The following is a 25385-nucleotide window of genomic DNA, read 5'->3' as shown; positions in this document are numbered from 1 at the left end:
AAAATGTTTCTGATTTCCTATGCATTAGGTAAAGACATGAGTATCTAGAGTAATCATCAATGAAAGTGACGAAATACTCAAAACCACCCCTGGCTTGTACATTCAAAGGTCCACAAACATCTGAATGCACAAGACCAAGTTGTTCTTTGGCCCTATCACCCTTTGCAGAGAATGGACGCTTGGTCAGTTTGCCTTCTAGACAAGATTCACAGACAGGTAATTCACCTAAGGTGAGTTCCCTCAAAGGTCCGTCCTTTGTAAGTCTTTGAATCCTATCATAGCCAATGTGACCTAGTCTCAAGTGCCATAAATACGTCATATTATTGTTATCGGTCTTTTGACGTTTATTGGTCCTAGGTTTAGCTACTTTGAATAAATCATTGTTAAGAGCGAGGGGTTCGTTAGGTCGCAGAATATAAAGCCCGTTTTCCAAACATGCAATACACAATTGTGATCCATTGAAAGAAATAGATATATTAAAACTTGTGAAAGTCATAACAAATTGTTCTAATTGCAACATGGAAGCTAAAATTGAATTTCTACTAAAATCCGGAATAAAAAATACAACTTTTAAAATTAAGTATATATTTCCGAACTTCAGACGAGCTATTCCTTTAGCTTGGACCTTAACGAACACTCCGTTCCCAACTCTAAGCTTTAAGCCGCCTTCGTTCACTTCCTCCCACAATTCAAGAAGCTGTAAAGAGTTACAAACATGGTTAGTAGATCCAGAATCAATAATCCAAACAGAGTTATCATTCTCTAAAACACATGTTTCTAAGATAAATGAACTATAATCATTACCTTTGTTTTTATCTGCTAGAAACTTGGGGCAATCTTGTTTCCAATGCCCCTTCTCTTTGCAGTGAAAGCACTTATCTTTACCTTTCTTGTTTTTCTTGTTCTTTCCCTTAGGCGTCTGTGCACTTGGTTGTGCACTCATCTTTGCAGCCTTTGCAGGCTTGGGGTTGTTTATTTGTCCACATTTCCTCTTGTTTCCAGCTTTTGAAGACGAAGCTTGGTTAGCTTCAGCCTTAGCTAGATGTGCAGCAACATCAGTAGTCTTATTTTCACCTCCTTTACTAGGTCCACCCATGACAGGTTCAATAATCTGAAGCTCGTTCATGAGCTGCGTCAGACCATAGTTGAGTTGAGCACGAACGTGCAGACACGGTGCCATCTGAGAATTTACGGTGCCATCACGAACGTGCAGAGACGGTGCTATCCAAGCATTTACGGTACCATCACGAGCATTGACGGTGCCATCACTAACGTGCAGACACGGTGCTCGTTCTGGGGATTCCTCAATCATGACGAATTTAGAGTTGTCACCAATCAACTCTATGTTGATATTCTGCTTCCAATTAAGGAAGTTTTCTCCAGTGAGTTGATGGGAGTAGACACAGACACTACTTAACTTAAAACTACAAATTATCAATAAAATAGAAATAAATCACATTTTCTCAATAAAACTTCTATTCACACAAATTTCAAGAAATAGCACAACATATACAAAAATATGTAAGATATGAGAAAAAATACCAAAAACAATCATATCTCTATTTCTTTAGGTTTTTAACTAATCTATGATATCCTTATCCCGGTTGGCGAGAGTAAAAAATACCACTAGTTAAATAGAGTTGTAAACTCATTTAATAATGGACACCACTATTAACAACCTACTATTCGATCAAAATAAGAAAACAAAATCTCTTATTTTATGAGCTAGACCCACGGTTTCAATAATCATAGATTTAATCCTAGTAGTCACCGTAGGGGTGAGTCTAGTAGAATTTGACCTATAATTATCTATCTTTCGAAATCTAACCTTATCAAAATAACTAATGAACACCTTCTGTAGGGGGACGAATCAAAGCGCCTCGAGGCCCCATTAAGCTATTGACTATGTTAAACCAACAGTGGAGATCGAATAAAATTCTTAAAATAAGCTCATTATAAAATTAAAATTAGTATTTTTATAATTTATTTTTAGAAAATTAATGACTATGGTTTTCCAAAAAAAAAATTAAACAGATTAAAATTTTTAAAACCAAAGTCCTATAATTTCTTATTAATTCTAAAGTGTCACATTGAAACAAATTCAATTAATTTAGAATTAATTTGTTGCTAATCAATATTTAGGTTTAACTAATATAATGAACCTATACAATTAAGTCCAACTCAGGTAAATGGGCCTTAACAATTGGGCTTGTATGGAGGAGGGCTGGGTCCAGTATGTCGTTCCCACTACAAAGGCCCCCTATCTTCCATACAAGGTCCAAAAGATAGGAATTTAAACCTTCGTTTTATTAATTGTTATTAATTGATTAGGCTCACTATAGTCATACAAAGCAAATGGGCATTCACAAGTGGAATCACCCACAAGAGAGGAATTTAAACTTTACATTTTCTAATGGGCCCAAATAAAACCTATCATTTTATGAATATTTTATTTGGCAAAAATACCATATATCTAGCAAACATATGGGCCACTATATGCATCTAAGCCCAATTGCAAAAATACCACATATAGTGCAAACAGACATGTTATAATTGGATGGGCCTAATCATGTTACTATATGAGCAATTCTATGAATTTATGCAAAAATACCACAATTTATTTCATTTTCAAAAATACCACAATTAATTATCTAGAATTTATCGAAAAAATTCAAATTAATTAAATTTTTACAAAAAATAAGTCAATTTAAATGAAATTTATCAACAATTAACAATAGTTAATTTAAATTTCATTTATCAACAATCAACTTGGTTTTAGGTTAATTTGAAAAAAAATATATTAATTTAATTTAAATAGGATTTATCAACAATTAACCAAAGTTAATTTAAATCCCATTTATTAAAAAAAAATATTTTATTAATTGGCTGAAAAAAAAATGATATTTTTCAAAATTTAACCAATTTTAAATTTTAAAATCAATATCTTAACTATTTTCTAAAATATCTTGTGTTGTTACAACTATTATCTAATATTTTAACCATTTAAAAATAATAAAATACAAATAGTTATAACAACCCTAAAATATCTCAAATAGTTAAACAAATTCAAATATCCATAAAAATATCTAACTAACAATGTTCAAATTTCAAATAATTTAAATATTAAAAACTATAGAATAAAAAGATATTTATATTTTCAAATAAAGATTTAATAAAAAAAATCAAGAATTTAAATGAAAATATCTTAAATATCTGATATCTTAATTCTAATATTTTAATATATTAAAATATTTAAAATTTAGTTGTTAGTCTATTTTTAAATTTGTATAAAATATCTAATTATTTAAATCTCAACAAACAAAAAAAAAAATATTTTTTAAAAAAAATAAATGATAAAACAAAAAAGATATTTTTAGTTTTGATTATAAATGATTTATTTCTACAAATTTTAATTTTCTACAAAAAAAAAATGCAATGAACAGTACCGTCCGTACGGTTATTGTTCACTGATGGCTGCTGGCTGGGCGTGCGCGCGGACGTGCGCGGGCGGGGCGCGCGCGCGCATGGGAGTCAGGCCAATTTTTTTCCAAAAAAATTTTTTGAGCAATTTTTCAAACCAAAACAATTTTCTAATTAATTTTTACCATGTTTTACACAAAATAAATCATATATAAAAATTAATAGCATAGAAAACATAACAAAAATAACCTAAAAATTGCTAAAATTCACATAAAATCAATATGTTCATAAAAACATGAAAAACCATCCAATTATTCAAACATATCATATAATCCAATTTTAAACATGTTCATGCATGAAAATAAATATTACCAAAGGCTCTGAGGCCAGTTGTTGGATTAGCTTATACATGATCTTTATTTATTTTCATGTATATCTAATATTAAACAAATTAATACGAGATAGCCTAAAACATGTTTCTAAAATTGAATCCAAAGAGAAACAAATAATATAATACTTACAGTATACGCAGGCAAATTAAGAGTCCTTCCTTCAGTTTCTCTAAATCTTGTATCCTCTCTGTCGCAGAGTATTATCAAGAAACTGAACCGTTCTTCTATTTTCTTCACAATCTTCCAATGTATCCTTAGAACCACCTAGACTAGTGTGGGCAATTCTCAACACATGAGATAGATATAGAGAGAAGAAGAGAAAATAACAAAGTGGCTTAAAAAAAGACTTGTGTTTAGAGAGAATCTAAAACTATCAAAAAATATGACTTGTGACTTATATGTCGTCTCTGAAATCTTCTCTCTAAGCACTCCTTTTATAGACTCAATTAGGCCAATTAATTTAATTAAAAAATCAATAAAATAACAGCCATTTTGAAGCCCTAGGTCGAAATTATCATGGGCTATAGGCCCATGAAATTTCCCATTTGATTATAAGCCCATTGGACTTAAAATCAAGGCCTGTATTATTTTCTATTGATTTAATTAATTAAATAATTATTTAAATCCTTTATCAAATTAATTATTTATAATTTGAACCTTGATTTAAATTTATTTATTAATTTAGATACCAATTTATCTTAATTAATAAATCTGCCATAAATTATCTTTTCTTCTCAAAATTACACAACTCTATGAAACTATCCAAAATTGACCTGGTCAACTTTGATAATTCTAATTGATGATTAAATCAATTAATTGAGACTATCTAGATGATTTTATCCAAGGTACAATGGGGACCATGGGCCTATGAAATCAAGCTCCAATAAGTTATCATAAATCTAACAAATAAATTTACTAACTTATTAATTCCTCGTGACTCCACTATAGACTTGAAATTGCACTCTTGAATTCATAGAACGCTCTATAACAAATATAGATACGCTATTAATTATCCATTGTTACAACCATAATTGTCACTCAATCCTCTATGGATGGTCTACAATGAGATAGGACTAAAATACCGTTTTACCCCTCATTGTATTTTATCCTTAAAACACTTAGTTCCTTGTAAATGATATTTCAGTAAACTAATTTAATTACTGAAATGAGATCTCTATCATTTAACACCTTGAACCAAACTAAAAGGAAACCATCGTTTCACTTCTTCATGAGAAGCTATAGATGTTCATATCTATGATTAACACTCCCACTCAATTATACTACCGAGTTCCCAAGATGTAAGTATGGGCTAGTCCGTAGGGTAAGCTGGTAACGAACAAGTCAAAGAACTCAAATAATACAATCAGTTAGAATACTAACCACTCAGAATTGAGATTGAATTGACCTATGGTCAACTATATGATATGACTAGAATAGATAATAACGGTATGTTTACTTATCTTATCAACTGTCAATATCGGTCCTGTCCGATTTAACAAATACATCCGATCTTATCTACTTTGCTAATGTTCTGGAAAGAACATAACATTGCAATGTGTAAGTAGATCATATCGTAGATTGGCAAGTCAGTGTAAATCCGGTGCACTGACTAATCTTAGGACTAACTTATTTTGAACATATAATCATATTTATATTCCACTGTGATTACGTCACTATAAATAAGATTAGCTATATGCTCGAGATTTAATAGAAGTTTATATTAAACAAATAATCATGAAAATAAAACATGTGAGCAAAGTGATTGACCAAGTCAAAAAAATGATTTCTATTCTTTTATTGATAATAAAATGAGATTACAAAGAATTTGGGTTTTAATTAGGGCGTAAAACCCCAACAATAGACGGTAGGGAATTGTTTGTTGACCTGGTTGAACTAGATATGGATGATTTTGACATGATACTAGGGATGGATTGGTTAACGAGGTATGGAGCAACAATTGACTGTAAGCGACGAATGGTGACTTTTGAACCAGAAGGCGAGGTACCCTTTGTGTTTATGGGGACGGTGAATGGACCGCGGGTGCCTATGATCTCAGCACTTAAGGCTAGAGACCTGATGCAGGAGGGTTGCATAGGATTCCTAGCGAGTGTTGTAGATTCCTCTAAGGTGGCGGCAGTGGGACCGAATGAAACCAGAGTGGTCTGTGAGTTTCCAGACTTGTTTCCAGCAGATCTGCCAGGATTGCCGCCACAACGAGAGATTGAGTTCGTCATAGAGTTGGTTCCGGGAGCAGAGCCAGTGTCCAAGGCACCTTATAGAATGGCCCCGGCAGAGTTAAAGGAATTGAAGATTCAGTTACAGGAGCTACTAGATTTGGGGTTTATCAGACCGAGTTTCTCGCCATGGGGTGCTCCAGTGTTATTTGTTAAGAAAAAGGATGGATCGCTCAGGATGTGCATTGACTACAGGGAGTTGAATAAGTTGACCATCAAGAACAAGTATCCATTGCCTAGGATTGACGATTTATTTTATCAGCTTCAGGGGAGTACAGTGTTTTCAAAGATTGATCTCCGATCAGGCTATTATCAGTTGAGGATCAAAGAAGAGGACGTACCAAAGACTGCTTTTCGGACGCGGTATGGGCATTATGAATTTCTGGTTATGTCCTTTGGATTAACCAATGCCCCAGTAGCATTTATGGATTTGATGAACATAATTTTCAAAGATTATCTGGATAAGTTTGTGAATGTATTTATTGATGATATCCTAGTGTACTCCCAGTCAGAGAAAGAGCATGAGCATCATCTGCGCCTGGTGTTGCAACGGTTGAGAGAGCATAAGTTATATGCTAAGTTTAGCAAGTGCGAGTTCTGGTTATCGCAAGTTTCATTTCTGGGCCATATTATCAGTAAGGATGGGTTACCGGTCGACCCGAGTAAGACAGAAGCAGTGAGAGATTGGCCTAGACCAAGCAGTGTTCCTAAGGTTAGAAGTTTCCTTGGCTTAGCAGGCTACTACCGGCGGTTTGTAGAGGGGTTCTCCAGAATTGCTACTCCATTGACAGAGTTGACGAGAAAGAAGACCAAGTATGTGTGGACAGATCGATGTGAGAATAGCTTTAAAGAGTTGAAGCGGCGATTGATTACTGCACCAGTGCTGAGCCTGCCGACAGATGATGAGAAGTTTGTGGTCTATTGTGACGCTTCTAGGCAGGGTCTGGGATGTGTGTTGATGCAGGCTGGGAAAGTGATAGCTTATGCATCGAGACAATTAAAGGAGTATGAGCAGAGATATCCCACGCATGATCTGGAGTTAGCTGTAGTGGTATTCATACTTAAGGTTTGGAGACACTATCTGTATGGTGAAAGATGCGAGATATACACTGATCACAAAAGTTTAAAGTATTTCTTTACCCAGAAGGACTTGAATATGCGCCAGAGGCGGTGGCTAGAGTTGGTAAAGGATTACGATTGTGATATCCTATACCATCCTGGGAAGGCTAATGTAGTGGCTGATGCATTGAGCCGAAGGGGCCCAGGACAATTGTATAGTTCGAGACAGATATCTGACACACTAGCTGGAGAGATGACCAGAGCAGGTATAGAGTTAGTGGTTGGTAGGTTAGCCAACATTACTCTTCAGTCAACGCTCCTTGAGAGGATTAAGGAAGCACAGGGAATGGATCCCCAGTTAGTTGAACGTAGAGAGAATGTCCTAACTGGAGAAACTAAGGACTTCTCTATTTCTGAGATGGGTTTATTGAAGTACAAAGGACGGATTTGTGTTCCGATTGATCCAGATATTCGGCGAGAGATTCTGGATGAGTCTCATACCACTCCCTACTCTTTGCACCCAGGTTCTACGAAGATGTACCATGACTTGAAAGTTTTGTATTGGTGGTCAGGCATGAAAAGGGACGTGGTGGACTATGTGGATAGATGCTTAACCTGTCAGCAGATTAAGGCTGAACATCAGAGGCCAGCAGGATTATTACAGCCTCTAGGGATTCCCGAGTGGAAATGGGAAGATATTGCCATGGACTTTGTGGTTGGATTGCCGAAGACCGTGGGTCAGCATGACTCGGTGTGGGTGATTATGGACAGGTATACTAAGTCCGCCCACTTCTTACCTGTGAAGACAACTCATACTGTGGAGCAGTATGCTGAGCTTTATGTGAAGGAGATTGTTCGACTTCATGGGGCTCCGAGGTCGATAGTATCCGATAGAGACCCCACTTTCACCTCCAAGTTTTGGGAGAGCCTACAGAAGGCAATGGGCACACAGCTACGGTTTAGTACCGCCTATCATCCACAGACAGATGGACAATCGGAGAGGACTATTCAGATACTGGAGGATATGTTGCGAGCTTGTGTGTTGGATTTTGGGGGATCTTGGAGTAGGTATCTCCCTCTGATTGAGTTCTTGTACAATAATAGTTATCAGGCGACTATCGGAGTGGCTCCGTATGAGATGTTGTATGGAAGAAAGTGCAGATCACCGATACACTAGGATGAGGCAGGTGAGAGAAAGTATCTAGGTCCTGAGATGGTTCAGAGGACCAATGAGGCACTTGAGAAAATTAGAGCTCGTATGCTCGCCTCCTAGAGTCGCCAAAAGAGTTATTCAGATCAGAGACGCAGGAGCGTGGAATTTCAGGTCGGTGATCATGTATTCCTCATGGTTTCACCCCTGAGAGGAGTGAAACGATTCGGCGTTCGGGGCAAGTTGAGTCCCGAATTTTTTGGTCCCTTTGAGGTTCTAGAACGAGTTGGGGAGGTGGCTTACAGGTTAGCAATGCCTCCAGCTCTATCAGGGGTTCATGACGTGTTTCATGTATCCATGCTCCGGAAGTATGTATCGGATACTACTCATGTGTTGAGCTATGAGAACTTGGAGTTGGATCGGGATTTATCATACGAAGAAAAACCTGTTCAGATCCTTGATAGAAAAGACAAAGTCTTGAGGAGCAAGACCATCGCCTTGGTTAAAATATTGTGGAGGAATACCAAGGTTGAAGAGGCGACATGGGAACTGGAGTCGGATATGCGGGAGCGGTATCCCGAGTTGTTCAGGTAAATTTCGAGGACGAAATTTTCATGATGAGGGGATAGTTGTAACGACCCAAGTTCACTAATAAGGCTTAAGGGCCTTGATTAGTGTGCCTGGAGGGCATAATGGGATTTATGTGTGACTTTAATGAGTTAAATGCTTGATTATGATTTAATGCATGTTATATGACTATTTGACTATTTGAGATGCATGACTATGTGTATTAGTATGCATGTAGGCCCGGATTGTGTAAAAAGGGCATAATTGTAATTTTGGCCATTTTGGGCACAACTGTATTGATATCTGTGATCTATGACTCAAGACGATCCTAGAAAGAGCGGGTTAGCGGAAAAGTCAAAGCGGGAATTTATACTCAGCTTGGGTCAAGCCTGGGGAGTTTAATTGGGAAGTTAGAAAATATGTATTGAGGTTGATTTTATGATGAGGAATATATATATTTGGAGACTAATCAGGTATTGGGAAGCAAGCGGGAAATTATTAGAGACACTCGAGGAAGTAGCGGGAATTGGGTAAAATGACTAAAATGGCCCTACATGGATAAAAGGGTGTAGAATTAATAAGGAGGGCATTTTGGTCATTAGGCTTATTAGAGATAAGTTTATTGAAGCTTTATACTTAGTGGGATTGGTAGAAAAGAGTTATAAGGCTGTGGAAAAGAAAGAAAGAAGGAAGAAAAAGAAAAGAGAGAAAAACAGTGTGGGTTTTCTTCAAAGGATCGGTTTGTGGTTCTCCCACCATTTCCCTTCATTTTTCTTGGAGCTAAGCTCAGTGGTGAGCTAGGATAGGCTGAGCATCAAGGATCCTAAGCTAGACTTGAAGATTGGCAAGGGATTAGCAAGAACACATCAAACATTGAGGTAAGCTTTTAGAAGTTTCAGTTTTAGGGTTTGACTGGTTTGAGCTGTGTATCTAAGCTGAATTGATGGGGATTTTAGGGGAATTCAAGCCAAGGTTGAGAAGGAGAAAGCTAAGGAGGTCTAGGGTTTAACTCAAGGTCGAATTTCCATCCACGGTATGATTTCTAAGTCTTTAACTTTGATGTTTGACTGAATTTCTAGGTTTAGGGTTCATTATGGTAGATCTTGAGTTTTGGGTTGCTTGAGCTTGGGTTATGTGTTCTTGGGATGCTTGGGATGAGTGTGAGGTGTTGATAAGTTTGTTTTTGTGTTTGGGAAAGATTTGGACAAGTTTGGGGTTGAAATGGTTGAAAGAAATCGCAGAAAACGATTTTGGGTGTTGCCTGTCTGCAACTAGCGCTAGTCTTTGGGCGCTGTAGTGCTAGGCCCTATTTCTGGGGATGTTTGGTTCTTCTTGTAGCGCTATAGCGCCCTCTTTAGAGCGCTGTAGCGCTGCACTGTTCCCAGAAAGGGGTTTTTGGGCTATTTTTGAGGGATTTTGACCTAGGGTTCGGGGCTCGATTCCACCACCTTGTTTTGTGGATCTAGGACTTCCCGGGGGCTCGGGATTGGTCCCGAGGCTAGGTTTTGGACTTGAGGTTTGGTGATGACTTTGACCTATGGATTTTGTTTAGGTAAGCGCTGGGCTCAAGTGGGATCGTGCTCAAGGAGTCAAGTGATCAAAGCTATCGAATTGAAAGGTAAGAAAACCTAGCACCTGAGAATAGGGCGTGGGCCCACATTGCTATTGCCGGGCATGGCCCAAGATTGTATTATGTGTTAGAGTATAACCTTAATTGAATTGTTATATGTTTGAATGTTTAATTCGAGATGTGCCATATGTGTAATTATAGTGAAATGAATGGCTAAGGCCGAGAGCGGCAAAGGCTGAGAACGGCAGTAGGGCCAGAAGTAACACGTAGCACATGGAGTGCTTATAGTCAAGGTAGGACCCAATGGATACATGGGGTATCCTTATGGTGGGGACCAAGACCCCGGTCTTTGGTAAGGCTTTTGGGGCGGCATGGCCGTGTTTGCTTAGTCTGATGGTTGACCTGTTTATCTGTGGATTATATGTTAACTATATAATATGCATATGATATATACTGTTTCAGTTTTCTTGTTGGGCTTCAGCTCACGGGTGCTCCGTGTTGCAGGTAAAGGCAAAGAAAAAGTCAACTAGCCATGAGTATGGAGAGCATGGGGGCGGCGCGTACATGTTCGGCCTGCCCGACTGCTTTGGTTGGGGGCGTTTTGAATATGGCTGTATTAACCTATTCTTTTGATAGTTAATCAAGTGTAAATCTATTTTTGAGTTGTAAATATTTTGTAAACCTTATTTTGGGATCCCAGATGTTTGATACTTAATGTTTTCAATGAAACTAAGCATTTTCAAAGATTACAGCCTTAACCTCTGGTTTAGTCACACTTTTGGTTTTAGAAACCTCGTAGAGTCAGTTAGTTGCACAATTTCCATTTTAAACTCACTTAGTAACGGCTCTAAGGTAGTAGGGCGTTATAGTGAGTGCAGGATCAGGGCCTGCTTTGTTTGTGGGAGTGCCAGCCATCTGAAGAGGGATTGCCCTCAAGTTAAGAAGGAGGAGCAAAAGCAGAGTGACAGTCTTGCTCCTGCCAAGGTATTCACTTTGACACAAACTGAGGCGGAGGCTAGTCCCTCAGTTTTGACAGGTCAGATCTCTAGTGCTGGTTCTCTGTATACTGCATTGTTTGATTCTGGGGCTACCCATTCATTTGTTTCTGCTAGAGTGATAGATCAGCTTTGTAGACCTAGTGGTGTGTATGCTAGGGGATTTCAGACTTTGTTGCCAATAGGAGAATTGGTAGTCTCTAGGAAGTGGATTAGAGCATTGCCAGTAGAGGTAGATGGTAGGGAGTTTTCTGTTGATTTGATTGAGTTAGAGATGGATGATTTTGATATGATTCTGGGGATGGATTGGTTATCCAAGTATGGGGCAATGATTGACTGCAAGCGCAGAATGGTGACTTTTGAACTAGAAGGGGAGGTACCCTTCGTGTTTGTGGGGACAGTTAGTGGACCGCGTGTACCAATGATTTCAGCCTTAAGGGCTAGGGACTTGATGCAAGAAGGTTGCATAGGATACCTGGCAAGCATTGTGGATACTTCTAGGGTGGCATCGGTTGGACCAGGTTAGACTAGATTGGTGTGTGAGTTTCTGGATTTGTTTCCAGCAAATCTGTCAGGGTTGCCGCCGCAGCGGGAGATTGACTTTGTTATAGAATTGGTACCAGGAGCGGAGCCAGTATCTAGGTCGCCTTATAGAATGGCTCCGGCGGAGTTAAAGGAGTTGAAGATTAAGTTGCAGGAGTTACTTGATTTGGGGTTCATTAGACCGAGTTTCTCGCCATGGGGTGCTCCAGTGTTGTTTGTTAAGAAGAAGGATGGGTCCCTTAGGATGTGTATCGATTATAGGGAGCTGAACAAGTTAACCATTAAGAACAAGTATCCACTGCCTAGGATCGATGATTTATTTGATCAGCTACAGGGAAGAACAGTGTTTTCCAAGATAGATCTCTGATCAGGTTACCATCAGTTAAGGATTAAAGAGGAGGACATACCAAAGACCGCTTTCCGAACGAGGTATGGACACTATGAATTCCTGGTTATGTCCTTTGGATTAACCAATGCCCCAGCAACCTTCATGGACATGATGAATAGGGTTTTCAAGGATTATCTGGAAAAGTTTGTGATTGTATTCATCAACGACATCCTAGTGTACTCCCAATCAGAGGCAGAGCATGAGCAGCATCTGCGGTTGGTTCTACAGCGGTTGAGGGAGCATAAGTTATATGCTAAGTTCAGTAAGTTTGAGTTCTGGTTGCCACAAGTTACATTTCTGGGCCATATTGTCAGTAAGGAGGGGATTCTGGTTTACCCAAGCAAGATTGAGGCGGTCAGAGATTGGCCTAGACCAAGCAATGTTCTTGAAGTGAGAAGCTTTCTGGGTTTAGCAGGGTATTATTAGCGGTTTGTTGAGGGGTTCTCCAGAATAGCTACGCCATTGACAGAACTGACAAAGAAGAAGACAAGGTATGTCTGGACGGACAGGTGTGAGAACAATTTTAAGGAACTGAAGCGGCAACTGATTACTGCATCAGTGTTAAGCTTGCCGACAGAGAATGAAAAGTTTGTGGTCTATTGTGATGCATCTAGGCAGGGTTTGGGGTGCGTGTTGATGCAAGCTGGTAAGGTGATAGCCTATGCATCAAGACAGTTGAAGGAATATGAGCAGAGATATCCTACGCATGATCTGGAGTTAGCAGCGGTGGTGTTTCCACTTAAGATTTGGAGACATTATCTTTATGGTGAGAGGTGCGAGATTTACACTGACCATAAGAGCCTAAAGTATTTCTTTACTCAGAAGGATCTGAATATGCGCCAGAGGCGGTGGCTGGAGTTGGTTAAGGATTATGATTGTGATATCCTATACCATCCTGGGAAGGCTAATGTAGTGGCTGATGCATTGAGTCGGAAGGGCCCAGGAAAGTTGTTCGGATCGAGGTAGATATCTGATAAGTTAGCTGAGGAGATGACCAGAGCAGGTATAGAGTTGGTGGTTGGTCAGTTGGCCAACATCACACTTCAGTCTACATTCCTTGAGAGGATCAAGGAAGTGCAGGGGAAAGATTCCCAGCTGCGAGGTCATAGGGAGAGTGCCCTAGTCAGAGTGACTAAGGACTTTTCCATTTCGGAGAGGGGGTTACTGAGGTACAAGGGTCGGATCTGTGTTCCGATGGATTCTAACATCCGGCGAGAGATCTTGGATGAATCACATACCACTCCCTATTCTTTGCACCCGGGTACGACGAAGATGTACCAGGACTTGAGAGCTCTATATTGGTGGTCGGGCATGAAGAGGGATGTGGTGGACTATGTGGCTAAGTGCTTAACTTGACAGAAGATTAAGGCTGAGCACCAGAGGCCAGCAGGGTTGTTGCAACCTCTGGGGATCCCAGAATGGAAGTGGGAAGATATTACTATGGACTTTGTGGTTGGGTTACCGAGAACTGTGGGACAACATGACTCGGTGTGGGTGATTGTGGATAGGTATATCAAGTCCGCCCACTTTTTGCCTGTTAGGACAACTTATACTGTGGAGTAGTACGCTGAGTTGTATGTGAAGGAGATTGTTCGACTTCATGGGGCTCCGAGGATGATAGTATTCGACAGAGATCCCACTTTCACTTCCAAGTTTTGGGAGAGTCTACAGAAGGCTATGGGGACACAGCTACAGTTTAGTACCGCATATCATCCTTAGATGGATGGGCAGTCTGAGAGGACGATTCAGATATTGGAAGATATGCTGCGAGCCTGTGTGCTTGACTTTGGGGGATTGTGGAGTAAGTATCTCCCTTTGATCGAGTTCTCGTACAACAACATTTATCCGGCGACCATTGGTGTGGCTCCGTACGAGATGCTTTATGGAAGGAAGTGTAGATCACCTATTCATTGGGATGAGACAGATGAGAGGAGGTATCTGGGTCCAAAGATGATTCAGAGGACCAATGAGGCGATTGAGAAAATTAGAGTGCGTATGCTCGCCTCCCAGAGTCGACAGAATAGTTATTTAGACCTGAAGCGCAGGAATGTGGAATTTCAGGTTGGTGATCATGTGTTCCTTAGGGTTTCACCCATGAGGGGTGTGAAACGATTTGGTGTTCGGGGCAAGTTGAGCCCTAGGTTTGTTGGCCCCTTCAAGATTCTGGAACGAGTTGGAGAGGTAGCTTACAGGTTAGCGATGCCTCCAGCTTTATCAGGGGTTCATGATGTTTTCCATGTATCCATGCTCCGGAAGTATATGTCAGATTCAACGCATGTTCTAAGTTTTGAGAATCTGGAACTTGATCAGGATTTGTCTTATGAGGAGAAGCCGGTTCAGATTCTTGACCGGAAAGATAAAGTCTTGCGGAGCAAGACCCTCGCCTTGGTGAAAGTGTTGTGGAGAAACAACAAGGTTGAGGAGGCAACATGGGAACTTGGGACAGAGATGAGGGAGCAGTATCCCAAGTTGTTCAGGTAATTTCGAGGACGAAATTTCTGTAAGGAGGGGATAGTTGTAACGACCCGAATTTGCTAATCGGGCTTAGGGCCTTGATTAGTGTGCTTGGAGGGCAATAAATGGATTAATATGCTAATATGTGGATTTATGTGTATGTATGATAATGATGCATGTTTAGTTGAGTTAAATGTGCATGTGGGCCCCGTCTGGATATTAGGGGCATAAATGTGATAAATGTTATATATATATGTGATATGTCTGTGCAGCACGATTCGAGACAGTCCTGGGGGGCGGTTAGCCAGAGAGTCACAACGGGGTTGAGATTCCGACTCGGGGCGAGTCGAGCGTAATTTGGGTACTAGGTGTGTTATGGGATTATCGGGACATGAAAATAAATATTTGGAGATATATTTGAGGATAGAATGTCTAGGCGGGAATATTGGAGAAATTTACCATTTTGCCCTCGGGGACGTTTTGGTACCCCAAGCCTTGAGGTAACCACATAGACTTAAGTTGAATAAAACAAAAAGGAAGAATTACTTAGAAGCTTTGGGAACCGACTTACACCTTTCTTCTGAACTAAGGATAGCTTCTCACCATTCCTATCTCTCTCTCCTTCATTCTCTAAGAAACAACTCAAGGAGATTTTGGTGTAAGCTAGCTTAAGCAAGGAATTGGGCTGAGGAAACTTAGGAGCTTGGAGCTTGCGGGTTGAGGATCAACTTCAGGGATTGAATTCAGCAAGGGGGTTTTGGCGAGGCTCAAGCTAGAGGACTGTGCTCGGGACATCGGTGCTCAGAGAGCTCGAGATTCAGGTAAGAAAACCCCTGTTCCCATAGAGCTTGTATGCAGGGCTGAGCCCAATGTGTTTGAATAGAACTGGTATGCAGGGCTGAGCCCAATAGGTTTGAACTGCGGGGCATATCCCTTTAACTGAATAAGCTAGAATTCTGTAATTGCTTGTTATGCTATGTATGCTATTATGTGAATGATCGGCAGGAGCCGGGAACGGTATAGGCCGAGAACGACTGGGGTTGGGAACGGCGTTAGGCACGTAGAGTGCAAGGCCGAGCACGAAAAGGGGCCGGGAGCAGCGTTGAGCACGTGGAGTGCGAGTTGCCAGGGCGAGTCCCTAGAAGGATACCTGGGATATCCTCACGGCGTGGTCTGCGAACCCAGGGCTTCGTAAACGCCTGGGACGGCTAGGCTATATGTGTTTAGCCCATTGGTGGCCTGTGTATATGCTTGATATATGTGTTGCACATGTTATCTGTTTGTGGGTTTTCTTGCTGGGCTTCGCCTCACAAATGCTCTGTGGTGGAGGTAAGGGTAAAGAGAAGGCCAACCAACCATGAGTGTAGCAAGCGTGAGGCGGCGTGTACATGTTTGGCCAGCCTAGCTGCCACAGCCAGAGAGTTTTGGGAGATGCTTGTAAATAAACTTAGATTTTGTCGTTTAGTCAACTTGGTTCAATTTTTATGTTATAAATACTTCTAAACTGTATTTTGGGATCCCAGGTGTCAAACTCTTATGATTTTCAATGCTATGGTGTTATTTCTAAGGTTTTTCCTCCGTTTATGGCTTAACTAAACTATTTGACCTAAATCCTCGATTAGCGAGTCGAAAGCACGTTTTCAAACTCACTTAGTAACGACTCTAAGGAAGTAGGGCGTTACATGCACAGTTCAGTAAGAGATTCCATCTTTCCAGTCTGTCCTTTCAGCACATCTGTTGGACACCCCCAAATACGAAAATGGTGTAAACTAGGTTTAGTACCATTCCATAATTTAACGGTGTCTTCTTGATAGACTTGGATGGAACAACATTCAATATGTACATTTCACATTGAATGGCATAGCCCCAGAATGATAGTGGCAATGATGAATAGCTCATCATTGATCTAACCATGTCTAATAACGTCATATACCTCCTTTCTGAAACACCATTTTGCTATGGCGTTCCAGGTGCAGTGAGTTGGGATTGAATTCCATGCTCACGCAAGTGGTCCTCGAATTCATAATCCAAGTACTCTCCCCCTCAATCAGATCAAAGAAATTTCAGTGATTTACTTAATTGCTTTTTAGCTTCAACTTGGAATTCTCTAAACTTTCCAAAAGTTTCAGATTATTTTTGCATTAAATATAGGTAACCATATCTTGAATAATCCTCAATGAAGATGACGAAATAGTCAAACCCTCATCTCACTTGCACATTAAGTGGTCCACACACATCAGTGTGTATGAGTTGTAGTGGTTCTATGGCTCTTGAACCTTTTGCAGAGAAAGGTCTTTTGGTCATCTTGCCTTCCAGACAGGATTCACAGACTAGAAGAGAACCAACAATTAATTCTCTTAAAGGTCCCTCCTTTTCTAGTATGTTAATTCTATCCAAACCAATATGCCTCAATCTCAAATTCCATAGATATGTTTCACTATCGGAATCAGCCTTTTGACGTTTAATAGACCTTGGGTTTGCAACTTTAAACATTCCAGAGTTGTATATAGATCACTCTTCGGCCTTAAGTTTATACAGCCCATCATCGAATTTTGCATGACATATTTCAATACCAGATCTTACGATAACAATTGAATTATTATTGAAAGAAATATCAAAACTTTGTTCATGCAACATAGAAATAACAAAGTTCCCAATTAATAATCACATTACTAATCATAAACTAATAACTTCTAAAACATTAGTTTTCTTGTTCTAAATAGAAATCTAAAATTTCTAAAACAAAATTAAAGAAATAAAAATATTCAAAATAACAATGAATTTCTAAAAATAATGATGGGCCTCCCTCTTGTTCTTTGATGCAGATGTCATTCCTTTAGAAGTTGACTCTTTTGGAGGAAGATCCATCATTTCTGCAAGGAACCAAATTTTTTTTAGAATCATGCATTATAACATTCATAATGTTAATAAAGCATCAATCACATAAGTGTAAAAGTAAAGGAAAATCTGAATTTATGTTCCATGTCCTTTTTCACTAACTCCATTATATCTGGAGATCCAACATCTTTATGAACCGTATGCCACAACTCATACGGTGCTTTGATGTGTTCGTACTTGTCTTTGTACTCTTTTGACAGACTTTTGAGTTTACAAAACCGCCCCATGTGATTATCCTTTAACCATTTGGTATAATTTCCATGCATGTTATAGATATGATATATATGTGGCTCTTTGAGCGGTGGTTGACATACAATATACAAAATCCCAATTTTGCTTAGAATGTACAACATACAAACGTGCCAAATATGAATTCTTTTGGGATCAAAATGAGCATTTTCTAGAGTATAGTCAATTTGTCGAGAGAGATAATCAGACGTGATTGCTGAAATAAATAAATAGTATTACAAAATGAATTTAGCACATTTTATGAATATCAATAAGTTTTTGGAATAGTAAATATGATGCATAAATGCAACAAATTTAAATAACACATAAAAAAACAATTATTATTAATTCTGCGATAAATTAATTTGAAAATAAATGGACCAGCCTTAGGGTAGGTCAGACTAATCCCAAATTAATTTTGAGACAATTCTCAAATCCATAAGTGAAAACTTAAAATCAACTATTTTCTCTTTTGACTTACGAAAAACTGCTAGTATGGTCAAGATTAACTAGTTTGCTCGAAAGCCTAGTTAACCTTTGTGAGTGTAACCCATTATTTTAGATTAATGACTTAACTCAAGAATGTGTCTTAGGGTCAGTCAAACTTGAAATACAGCATTCAATCATATTATTTAAAGAAGTTAACCTTCCATAATAACACTGTCAGAAACCTTCCTTAGGGGGACGCAAACAAAGGCGCCTCAAGGCCCATTACATAAAATATCAGTGTTAACTGATAATGGAGACCATAGGAGTTATTGTTATGACTCTTGCTCCCACTCACTATTTTACAATATGTGTTTTCTCAAAACATCCTATGCTTTTTAATTAATTAAATTAATCCAATTAATTAAGTAAATGATATTATAATAATTACTAATCTCATTAAGCATTTAATCATTTAACAAGATTTAATCAAATTACTAAGTAGACCCTTAAACTATCCAGTCAATAAATGCTCTAATTATTAACAATATCATATGCCTATCTAATAAAATTAATTATCAAATAGGTCTTGAAAAACACTTAAAATCAATTTACCTCTTTGTTCTAAATTAATTATATGATTCATTAAATGCATATAATCAAATAGGACGTTCCTAATCAAAACATGTTTCTACTTGATATGAGATGCATGCTTTAATTAGATAGTGTGTGGATAATATGTATGGCATGTTATGTTGGGGATTAGGCTATAGATAAGATTTGGTTTGTGATACAACTCAAGACAAAAGAAACAAGTAAAAAAATCTTTGAGAGTAGTTAAACACATATTACATAAACACAATAAGATAAAACTTTAGAGAGGACCTTCCTTGAAAAACAAACCCTAGGAACATAAAATCACAAGATATGATTTTATGTGAAACATAAAAGTTACAAGGCTTGACACAAATGATGATTTGTTGTCCAAAAATCTCTATTCCTAGCCTTTTCTACAGAAATGCTTGAAGCTACAACAATGTAATAAGATTGGGATACACGAGCCTTGATCCTTCATACAAGCCAAGCTTTCTTGATGAAGATTCTTGGAGAAAACAAGTAATCATGGAGCTAGAGAGAGAGAGAAAGAGGTCTTCCTTTTAGAGAGAGAGAGAGAGATGTGAGTGATCAATTCACCAATTAACTCATATAAACCCTTTAAATAGTATAGGATCTTCATTAGGCTCAACCAATGAGATTAGAGCATTTAAATTTAAGTTTTGGATGTAATTTACGTAACTGTGCAGACTTTCTGTAACAGCCCAGGCGATGCATCGCCTAGCACTAGGCGATGCATTGCTTGGTCTGTCTCAGCCAAGGGTTTCATGCTTTTGGCAACGAGTCGCCTCCCCAACGCCTCTGTTTTGGCACTCCATATGTAGAGTCCCATAATATTTACTTAGCTAGCTAGATAGTAGTACTAGCAGTAGTTAGTATTAGTTAGTAGTATGTTAGTTATCGTGGATTTTGGTTCAACCGGGACTTAGTTGGAAACTCATAGCAACAGTTATGGATTTTATAAGTTTAACCTATATGTTAAGAATATTGATTATAACATAAGTTTTGATTAATATTGCTGGTCATAAATATATATTTATTAGAACCTATGGTTTGGATAGAGCTAATAAGAGTGTGGCACTTGTCATAATTATGATTATTAAGGAATTAAGTATTTTTTATGGATAGTTTTAATAAAAGAAAGATCTAGAAGCTCTAGAACCTTCCAGCAGCTTTAGGATTGTATTATGACTCAGTCAAAGTTGTTTATCCAATTCAAATTATGCCGAAAAAGTGCAATTACGTGTTTGATATATCAACGTATGCCGATATATCGCAGCATGGGGGCCGATATATCGCCTACGGAAGATACGGAAAACACGTCGACTTTGCACGAATGATCGAACAAGGCTCGGGAATATAGGGGGAGGCGATATATCAGCTTCATGTATGTATTTTTGAACGTTTGATTTTTGAATTTTCAAAATACCCTTAACCACCTTGACCTGCCTTTGAACGATTTTGACCGAGTTCTGGGCGTCAGTTGAACGAAAATTCAAATCTTTTTCATTTTATAATAATTTATTTATTCAAATTAAAAGGGGTTAGTTTCACTCCTTGAACTCTATAAATATGACCTAGTGCTCAGCCATTTTTTTTCATTCTTCAAGCATTTGGTCAGAGCCTCCAAGGTGCTAGTGTTACTATAGAGAGATACACTTGGATTTTGGGTTAAAGCTTTATCATTCTAAGCTTTTATAAACACTTGGGAAGTGAGAAATAGTGTGATTTCGGTATTGAGGTTTAGACCAATCCATAAGGTCATTCAAGGTATTTCTATTCCTAAGTTCAGTTCTATATGGTTCTTTAGTTTTCTTTATTCACATCCTAACTCTTGTTTATGATTCTTGATTAGGTATTTAAGTTCTTGAAACTTAAGGTTCTTATTGGTAAGTTTCTTCTTGATGGTTTAGTTCTCATTTCATCTTTATTCTTTAGAGATTCTCACCATTTTACTGTTGGTTTTTAGGAGTGTTCTAATTCCGTTCTTGTTCCCAAATATCCCGGCTTTTGGTAAGGAAAATAGGATAGATTTTATGTGCTTATATGTTATGATATGTTTATATTATGCTATGATATGTATATGTATGACATTTTTTTAGTCGCTTGGGCATATGACTTGCTTAGATAGCAAGCCCCAAGATTATTTATCATTTCATGGGTTAGAGTTATGATTTACCCTACCTCGACTAGTAGAGGACCTAGATGGGTTATCATATAATACCATGTGATCTACCTACCTCGATTAGTAGACAGAGGACTTAGATGATTTATCATATGTCATGTTAATGAGTTAATGGCCATTAATATTGTAGTCCTATATGATATATGTTTTTATAGCCATATGTTTTCTAGTATATGTTTATGATACAGTGTTATGCTTATATGTGTTAGTAGATTTTCCTTGTTGGGCATTAGGCTCACTCCTTTACTTTTAGTGTGATACAGGAAAATTAATATGAAAAGCGGAAGGATTCTTGGCAACTTGGCTTGTGTGTTAAGGATAAATGGATTCAATGGACTGCATGTTGATCGAGGACAACGTTATTTATTTTATGTCTTTTAAATTATGTTTTGATGAAATTCCGCTATTAGTATTTAAAGTTATGTTTTATGTTTTATTAAACAATGGGTACCCATACCATATTTTATATCTTATTTTGTAATTTTCCCAATATTTATTTTGGAGTTTTAATAAAGTTATTATTATTTCTTATGTATGTTTTCTCCAAAAGTAGTAGCTATGACTAGTAGTTTTAATGGTCCAAGGTCTTAGAAATAGTTGGGTCATTACAGTTGGTATCAGAGCAACGGTTCATTTGCATGAAGTTCTCCTTGATACACACGCTCAAGCTCCGAATCTAACCGCCAATGTAAGTGTTTATGTTATAGTTATTATGTTTATATGTATAGCTAACATTTTAGCCTTATGTTTTTAGTTAAGAATGGATGGAGCCTTGACCTATGAGGATATCCGAGCCATTAAGGCCTTGAAAAGAATTAGAGAGCCAAGAAATACCATAGGAGTGCTAGAAAGAATCACTTAAGATTACTCTTATTCCACAGGGAGATAGGTCACCTCTAAGCAACTAAGCAAATCATGATGAGAACAACAGAGCAATATGTTTTAGTGATTAGACTTTTTAAAGAATATCCTACTGTAATTTCAGCTTTAGAAGAAATATGGGAGACTATAGATGATGAAGATGAATTACTGGTAGCTATGAGATATTATTTTCTCATACTTAGGTTCACCTCTAAGATGGAATTCCAATTCAATAATGAGCAAAAACATAGAATCTTTACGAATCTTCCTCGTGGAAATTTTAAGGCTCAAGATAATGATGATTATGAGGAGATAGATGATGATATGTTAGATGAAGGGTCATATATAGAAGATCCTAATTTTTAGATTAGTTTATTTTATCTTTGCATTTATGATTGTACTTAGTGAAAACCTTTTTCCAAATGAATATTATTGTTATTTTTGAATGATATGTATGAGTTTGATTTTTTTTCAATCATAATAAATAATGACCAAGTTTGGTGAGGGTGGATACAAATCAGTGGATCAGGTTCTATATTGAGATTAGGGGGCCATAGTAGTGGGAACGATTTTACTGATCCCAGCCCTCGCTCAGTATGGTTAACTTTGGAACAACGACGAGTTTCGAGCCTGAGAATTAAGTCATATAGGATGATTAGAAACAAACTTAGAAAACAATAAAGATGGCTTCCTTTTCTAAGTATAGAAACACACCCTAATTATAAAGAAGGCTTACATAATTTTTCATAAGAAATCATAATTAATAGGTCCGAGTTATGTTTGCTTAGATTAAGTTTTTCCTTAGAGCTTATTAGGGTAAGTTTTAACATGTTTTTCTCGACTGTTAGAACTCCACTGAAGATGTCACTCAGAAGGTCAGCACGCACCAATGCCAATGCCTCCTACATCTCTCTTGAGACTAATGTAGCCCCTCCAGTTCGCAGAAGGAGAGTGTGTGCTACCACTGCTGCTGCTAACCAAAGAGCACCGCCGTTGCCGATTGACAACACTGCAGAAATTGTCAGACTACGACAGCAAGTGGAGGAATTGCTGCAGCAACAGCGACAACAGGCCCAGCCATAGCCTCAGACTCAGAATCAGCCTCAACCGCAGCCTCAGAAAATGGCACCCCATTAAGTAAGTCTAATGGAAAACTATGCGCCCTACCTAGCTCAGTACATGGAGCCAATCTACGAGTGGTTTCCTAAGCAACATGCTCCAAACTTTGAAGGGACAACCGACCCCTTCGAGGCGGAAGAGTGGCTCAGAAATGTAGAGCTGATCCTCGCGCACATGAATCTCAGCAACGTGGACCGCATATCCTACGTTTCGACTCTGCTTAAGAAGGATGCTAGAATATGGTGGTACTTAGTACAGAAGACTCATGGCGTCGTCACCACGACATGGACCAGATTTGTGGAGCTGTTCAACAAAAAGTACTACAACTTGACAGTCTTGCCACAAGGGTCAAGGAGTTCACTAGTTTGAAGCAAGGCAACTTGATAGTAGCAGAGTATGCTCGGCAGTTCGACCGATTAGCCAAGTTTGCACCAGAGTTGGTTCCAACTGACTTTCTAAGGGCTACCAAGTTCATTAGAGGACTTAGACCAAAGATTGAGCTAGGAGTTAAGCTAGCAAACCCTGGAACTATTATGTATGCCAATGTTCTAGAAACGTCTATAGAAGTAGAAAAGGCTTCAGGCGAATGTTAGTAAGGAGGAAGCTAGTAACCCTGAGCCTAAACAGCAGAGTCAACCTCAGAATGGTCGGAACAACCACAATAATCATTAGCCTAACAATAATAATGGTCAGAAGAGAAGGCATCCTGACAATAAGCAGTCTGACAACGATAAAAGGGCACAGACAAACAATGGAGGCAATAAGTCGGGTTATGTAGAATACCCGCAATGCTCTAAGTGCCAAAAGAAACATGCTGGTGAGTGTCGAGCAAACACCAAGGGATGCTACAATTGTGTTCAGGAAGGTCACCGGAAGAAAGATTGTCCACAACTCAAGCAAGAGGAAAAAAGGGACAACAAGATGGTTCCTCCCAGAGTCTTTGCCTAAACCCAGGGAGAAGCTGACGCTAGTAATAAAGTGGTCACTGGCCAGATTCCTATCCTCAGTAATGTATGTTTAGTATTATTTGATTCGGGAGCCACTCACTCATATATCTCATTAGGAATGATAGACAAACCTTGTGAAAGATTTAGAACTAGGTTTGTGACAGAATTACCTTCGGGTGAAATAGTCCTATCATCACGGATAGTACGAGGTATACTGATCAAAATTGAGGAGGTAGAACTAGAGGGAGACCTGATAGAATTAGAGATCAAAGACTTCACTGGGCATGGATTGGCTAGCAAGGCATGGCGCAACCACTGACTGCAAACGCAAGAAACTGATGTTCGAGACTCCTGACGGTCAGAGACTATGCTTTATGGGAAAAGTTTCAGGATTACGTACGCCACTTATTTCATCTCTCAAAGCACAGAGGATGATAGAAAAAGGATGTCACACATTCTTAGCCAGCGTCACGGATGTGGTAAAGGAAACACCACTAAAGGTTGGAGACGTCAACATTGTCAAGGAATTCCCATAAGTATTTCCTGACGAATTACCAGGGTTGCTGCCAACTCGGGAAATTGACTTCACAATCAAGCTAGTACCGGGTACCAAGCCTATCTCCAAGGCACCATATCGGATGGCACCTACCAAACTCAAGGAGTTAAAGACGCAGCTACAAGAACTCTTAGACTTGGGTTTCATTAGACCGAGCCATTCTCCATGGGGAGCACCGGTTCTATTTGTGAAGAAAAAGGACGGAAGTAGGCGGATGTGTATATATTACCGCGAGCTGAATAAGGTGACAATTAAGAATAATTACCCGCTACCCTGGATTGACGACTTGTTTGATCAACTCCGAGGTGAGACTGTGTTTTCAAAGATTGATCTACGGTCTGGGTATCACCAGCTCAAGGTACGGGAAGAGGATATTCCCAAGACAGCTTTTAGAACTCGTTATGGACATTACAAGTTTCTAGTTATGTCTTTTGGTCTTACCAACACTCCAGCCGCATTCATGGATTTAATGAATAGGGTCTTTAAGGATTACTTGGATAAATTCGTTGTAGTGTTCATCGACGATATTTTGGTGTACTCAAAGGATGAAGTCGAGCACGAGGAACATTTAAGAATGACCATGTTGCGATTGAAAGAGCATCAAATTTATGACAAGTTCAAGAAGTGCGAATTTTGGCTTTCACAAGTAGCGTTCCTTGGCCACATAGTATCCAAGGAAGGAGTTGCAGTAGACCCATCTAAGGTAGAGGCTGTGAAGGATTGGCCAAGACCTCAGAACGCATCAGAGGTAAGAAGTGTTCTGGGGCTAGCATGTTAT

The sequence above is a fragment of the Humulus lupulus genome, chromosome 2 (assembly GCF_963169125.1).
Source record: "Humulus lupulus chromosome 2, drHumLupu1.1, whole genome shotgun sequence".
Classification (NCBI taxonomy): Eukaryota; Viridiplantae; Streptophyta; class Magnoliopsida; order Rosales; family Cannabaceae; genus Humulus; species Humulus lupulus.
The sequence above is the reverse complement of the archived record's forward strand: the minus strand, read 5'-3'. Positions refer to the sequence as shown.